General features: G+C 34.9%; 1 long non-coding RNA gene across 1 annotated transcript; it reads left to right on the top strand.

Annotated features, from left to right (window-relative positions):
* Positions 446 to 1,930, top strand: LOC109703634. Its single transcript, XR_002213991.1, has 2 exons — positions 446 to 715; positions 1,452 to 1,930. It is a non-coding gene; the product is annotated as an uncharacterized LOC109703634 (long non-coding RNA).

Raw genomic sequence — 6,794 nt, 5'->3', positions numbered from 1 at the left:
CTACACCGTTAAACAAGCAAACGGCTCATATAGGCCATAAAAAATTGTCGATTTTACGACACTTTGATCACCATGTAAACCATTATCAAAATTTATGAAATTTAGTTTCTAGATATTTCAAATACTCTAGATCAACTTCAACGGCTCCGATCATCGATTCGGAATCTCGATCATCAAGAACAACTTGATAGGACAAGTGCTCCTATCCTATTAATAGGATAGTAGCATTAGCCTATATATATATATATATATATATATATATATAGAGTTGGGCTGGAATGCTATTGATAGCACCCAGCCAATTTTGCCACCCATTTTATAGCCCTCGGATTGCATCGAGATCCGTGCAACCCTTTAAGTGAAAAGTTTCGGTGGGTTTCTCTGTTAACCCTCCGTTATCTCTCTCTCTCACACTCTCTCACTCACTCACTCTCTCTCTCTTCTTTTCTTTTTTCTTTTCCTTTCTTCTCCACAGATCTCATCTCCTTTTCCTTTCTTCTCCACAGATCTCCTCCCACCAGAGCCTTCTCCACACCCCGCCCACCTCCCACCTCGCCCGCTCGCCCCCTCGCCATTTCATTTCTTTTTCCTTTTTCTTTCTTCTCCTGTGCAAAACCCACCGAATCCCTCTCCCGTCTCGCTCGTGCGCCGGCTCGCTCGCGCCCCAACTCACTCGGCCGCCTGCTCGCTTGCTCAAAACTTGATTCTTTCTCAGGTTTGAAAGAAAGAAACTCTTTTTTCTCTTTTTTTTTGTTTGCTATAATTTTCTGAAACTATTGACAGGAAAAAATGTGAATGTTTGGGCTAATTTAATATTTAGGCTCAAAGTATTGTTGCAAAGAGGTGATTCTTTGCTCAAAGTTAAAACCTTCTCTGAGCAGATTTTTTTTTGTTGCATGTTTCTTTTCGTAAATATTTGGGCTAATTACTAATTTGAGTTTTGTGAAATTATATAGATGGATAGTAAAGATTATTGTGATTCACCAATTTTCAATGGTTCGGATAATGAAATATAATTGTGCTGCTACGGCACCTAAATTAATTAAAAGTTATTACAATTGATGACATTCTATGCGTGTGTATGAGCTGCAAAATTTTTTTTAAGAAAAAATAGAATAAATCTCATATAAATAAATAAAAAAATGAGAAGCATGAGTGAGTATTGTTGTTGTAGTTGGTCTCTGTTGTATCTCCAACCCCATTGCATGCACCTGACTCAACTTGAAGAAGCAGCTTGACATGAGAATATATATTTTGTATAATCTAGGGTGTGTTCAATGGTCGGTCTTTGTGTATAGCTTTTGTAATATGTTAATGTTAGTCATCTAGCTTTTGTAATATATATTTTTAGCAAGATTCATGTCTTTCTGTGAAATGATATGGCATTGTTGCATTATACTTTATTTAAATAGTCTTTTCTCATTTGATATTTTTCTACCTTAATCTTGTAGATAAATCGACAAATGAATAGAAGGCAGCATATAGGTTATACACAATCACCCATAGTGTTGTGCTACTGTGGCAACAAAGCAGTGGTTAAAATCTCCCGTACATCTGTTAATCCTGGAAGACCATTCTACAGCTGCGCTAAATATAACAGAAAATCAACCGGAGATCATTGCCAATTCTTCACGTGGTGTGATTCAGACTATAATGTTTCAGAAATGGGTTCTTCTAATATGACATCATGTGAAAGTACATCTAGAGGGATACAAACAGATGATTTTTCAGACAAGATAAATTTTTCTGCACTACAAGATGAGTTGAAGGAGTTAAAAGTGGAGATGAATAGTGTGTTTTTTAGAATAAGAATGTATTTAGTTGTATTATTTGTATTAGTAGCAGTTATATATGTGAAGATTTTAATATAATTGGAGAGTATTTGTATATGTATATGACATATATTATATGCATAATTTTGTAAGCACTATTTTACATTGTGATTGAGTGATGCTGTAAACACTAGGTTCTATTGACGAAATTCGTTTTGCTTGGCCAATTGGCTGGTAGTGTTTAAATAGAGGATTGAAGAGATAGATGATGAGATGATGGACAATTGATGGTAGGTTTTGAATATGATTGACCTTGCTTCTAAGTTTTGATTACAGCTGTTTTGAGAGCTTGGGGTTAGGAGTTTGGAATTTTAAGTTAAGCTAGGTAGAGAATCTACTTGTGAGAGTGAAAATCGTTGGGCTGGTGAATATGTTCCTTTTTGCTGTATTATGTTCCGCTTAAGAAGAAGGCTAGTTTTATGGAAAGCATTAATGTTGATTAGAATACCTTTTCCATTTTGATATTGTCTATTTATCATGTGTCTAGATGACCAGTAAGTTGTTTTGATTGCATTATGCCAGCTTAAATTCAATTGAAAAATCTTTTCTTCTTTTTTTTTTACTTTGGTAAATGGGAAGAAAACCAGCTACTTTGATCTCTATAGGTATATCTTTGTTTGTCAAGCATATGCAACATGCTGAGTTTCACCTACTTTACTTCTCGAATAGTCTGCGCAGTTTCATAATGTTCCTCGCCAATGATCTTATGTAGCCCTGGTTGTAATTTTTCATTGCCTAAATTCTCACAACACAAAAAATCTTGAATGATATAGAAACCAAACAAATATTTAGAATACATACAAGCAAATATTTAGAAACCAAACAAATATTTAGAATCCATACAAGCAAATATTTAGAAACCAATCAAATATTTAGAATCCATACAAGCAAATATTTAGAAACCAATCAAATATTTAGAATCCATGCAAGCAAATGTTTAGACACCAATCAAATATTTAGAATCCATGCAAGCAAATATTTAGAAACCAATCAAATATTTGGAATACTGATCATTCAAGCTTGAATTCAACCATCCACTGAGTTACAACCACTTCAAAGTATTATATATTACAATCAAGTTTTTCTACACCAAATGGATCTAGTGCAAAGCCAAAATCAAAATATAACAACAAAGAGCCTTCTTCTTTCGTTTCTTCTTCGCTCATCGTCATGTTGAGTTGTTCGAGCTATCTGTTTCTTCTTCGCTCATCGTAGTATATGCAACGCCATCCTTTTCTCTTGATGCAAGCTACAGGAAAACGGAATTGGTTAAACCTAACATATGTAAGAAATAAAATTAAAAAAATTAATTAGAACTTAACTACTTGACAACATTGGTTAGAACGAAAACAATCACCTCTTTGCATGTACGAACATTGTGTCCTTTCTTTCCACAGCAGGCACATTTTCGAGCTTTTTTGACACCTTTTTCAATAGGTGGTTTGAATCTTTGCGGCTTTCTCTTTCCTTTACATTGTGATTGTGGAGGGTCCTTCACTATAAGCTCAACTCCACTTGATTGTGTAAAAGTATTTATATTGTGATCTCCAATGTTATCTCCTTCTCTCTCCTTCAATGTTTCATTAAATGCAACAATCTTATCAACGAGTTTATCTATCTCATCGCAAGTCATTTTATATACCTCCAAATTTTTCGAGGCTTCAAATGGTATTTTTTGAACTTTAAGATTTAGTGCATTAAATCTTGCAGCTTTAGAATCTGAAAAATCATCAACTACTATAGACCCCAAATTCGTGCTAGGCGATCCTTTTTTTGCATTTTTGGTCCACCTTTTCATAATATATTGGATAGGAATGTGATGCATTTGAATTTGAAGCATAACTTTCAATGCATGAGAACATAATAAGCCACTGAATTCAAAGAACTTGCAACTACAATCAACCTTCTCGGTAGTCCTATCCACTCTAACTGTGTAAGAGTTCATTTGAGGAGATGATGTAGAAGATTCAATTCTTCTAATTTTGTATAATGAATTAACCTCCAACTCCATTATTTCATATTTTGTACTAATTTTCAACTGGTTCTTAAATTCACTGAATACTTTCTTTGTGTAAATATCGCGAGCTTGTTTCTCAATCGGATTATATGACCATAAACTTGGCTCACCATCTTTTGATCTAAAGTCCGCCTCATCCTCCTTATCATAACGACTTGAAACAATCTTTTCAAATTGTATTACAAATTTGTAAATCGAGGTATGACAATCCACAAACATCTTTAAAAGGGCATTCATGCTCTCACTACGTTGTGATGTAGACATTTCAGCAAAAAATGAATCTCTAAAATATGCAGGAATCCATTGATGTCTACTATTCCACATAACCTGAAGATGATTGTTCTCACGTAGTTCATACTTTTCAAGCATCACAGCCCATCTAGTCTCAAACTCCTCTATAGTCAAGCTGTTATTTACGCATAACTCTAGATCTTTTTTAAATCCTTCTTTGGTACCATAAAGTATACCCAAATGCTCTCTTGCTTTTCTCATTATATGCCATTGGCAACATCTATGCACAGTGTTTGGTAGAACTTGCTCAATTGCTTTCCTCATTGCTGGATCTTGATATGTAATAATGGATTTAGGATGTTGCCCAAAAACTGCTTGAAGCCAAGTCTTAAATAGCCAACAAAATGTGTTAGCAGTTTCATCTCTAATAAGGGCACATCCGAAAAATATTGATTGTCGATGATGATTAACTCCAATAAAAGGGGCAAACGGCATACAATACTTATTTGTCATATAAGTTGTATCAAAGGTAATAACATCTCCAAAATGTTGGCTTGCCATCCTTGAACGTCCGTCAATCCAAAATAAGTTTTGTGCCATATTTTCCTCATCAACCTGTATTGCATAAAAAAAAAGATGGATCTTTGACTTGACGATCACGGAAGTAGTTAATGGCAGTTGATATGTCCACCCCTTTAAGCCTTCTATTTTTTTCGGAAACCTCATTATTTAAATCTTTCCTTGTGAAGTGAATATTATGTGGTCCTCCTTCTCTTGCCGCCATAAAAGTCATGATTTGACTGGTTGAAATATTTTGTTCACTTAACATATGAATCATATCCTTTTGTTCATTTGTGATTGAACGGTGAGATCGGAGAAAACGAGCTTTTGATGGACTTACAACTAAATCATGATTGTGTTCTCTCACAAATGCAGTCACGATCCATTTTCCATCATTTATCATTTTTACCCTTAAATGTGCTTTACAACCAGTTCGACTATACTGCATTTGTTTTTTAGGTGTGCCTTTATTATCTTGCCCTTGACCTCGATCTGAGCAATAGCCTTCTTTAGAACAAACATAATGCAATGACGTGATCATATTATCCTTTTTCTTGGCTTTATAGTGTGTTTTTTTTCTTATACTAAAACCGGCTTTATATGCATATATATTATAAAATTTCATAGCTTCCTTTTCATCCTTAAATTCTCTCCCAATGAAGGGCTCATCAATTGACGATTCCGTTCCATGTGCAATTAAGCTTGAAGCATCTTGTTCACATTGACTCTGTTTACTTGTCAAGGAATCCAATTCTCTACTTTCAATAAATGTCGTATCAATCAATGGAGAGTCAAGTTCTTCTTCAACACTTTCATTATCCGAACCATTGAAAATTGGTGAATCACAATAATCTCCACTATCCATCTATGTAATTTCACAAAACTCAAATTAGTAACTAATAAAAATTCATGATGTCATTGTCTACTTGCAATAGAATATTAAATTAGCCCAAATATTTAAAAAAAGAAACATGCAACAAAAAAAAATTTGCTCAGCGAAGGTCTTAACTTTGAGCAAAGAATCACCTGTTTGCAACAATACTTTGAGCCTAAATATTAAATTAGCCCAAACAATCACCTCTTTGCAACAATACTTTATTATTCCACAGCAATAAAAAAGAAATATGCATAACTTTGAGTAAAGAAAACGTAAACATCACCAAAAAAATATTTTTTTTCTCTGGGAAAAAACATCACCAAAAAAAAAATTTCCTGTCAATAGTTTCAGAAAATTATAGCAAACAAAAAAAAAGAGAAAAAAGAGTTTCTTTCTTTCAAACCTGAGAAAGAATCAAGTTTTGAGCAAGCGAGCGGGCGGCCGAGTGAGTTGGGGCGCGAGCGAGCCGGCGCACGAGCGAGACGGGAGAGGGATTCGGTGGGTTTTGCGGAGGAGAAGAAAGAAAAAGGAAAAAGAAATGAAATGGCGAGGGGGCGAGCGGGCGAGGTGGGAGGTGGGCGGGGTGTGGAGAAGGCTCTGGTGGGAGGAGATCTGTGGAGAAGAAAGGAAAAGGAGATGAGATCTGTGGAGAAGAAAGGAAAAGAAAAAAGAAAAGAAGAGAGAGAGAGTGAGTGAGTGAGAGAGTGTGAGAGAGAGAGATAACGGAGGGTTAACAGAGAAACCCACCGAAACTTTTCACTTAAAGGGTTGCACGGATCTCGATGCAATCCGAGGGCTATAAAATGGGTGGCAAAATTGGCTGGGTGCTATCAATAGCATTCCAGCCCAACTCTATATATATATATATATATATATATATATATAGGCTAATGCTACTATCCTATTAATAGGATAGGAGCACTTGTCCTATCAAGTTGTTCTTGATGATCGAGATTCCGAATCGATGATCGGAGCCGTTGAAGTTGATCTAGAGTATTTGAAATATCTAGAAACTAAATTTCATAAATTTTGATAATGGTTTACATGGTGATCAAAGTGTCGTAAAATCGACAATTTTTTATGGCCTATATGAGCCGTTTGCTTGTTTAACGGTGTAGAGCAATCCAAATTGCTTGAATTTTTAATAGAAAATTCTTTATACTATTTAGATAATGTTTGATAACTCTGATTACGAACTGAGAAAGTTTAACCTCTATTTTAAGAAGGTTATTCATTTATGACCGTTCATTTTTCAACTCTTAAGATGAACTTGATA

Source organism: Ananas comosus, linkage group 25 (genome assembly GCF_001540865.1).
Source record: "Ananas comosus cultivar F153 linkage group 25, ASM154086v1, whole genome shotgun sequence".
NCBI lineage: Eukaryota > Viridiplantae > Streptophyta > Magnoliopsida > Poales > Bromeliaceae > Ananas > Ananas comosus.
This window is presented reverse-complemented; position numbering and strand designations above follow the sequence as displayed.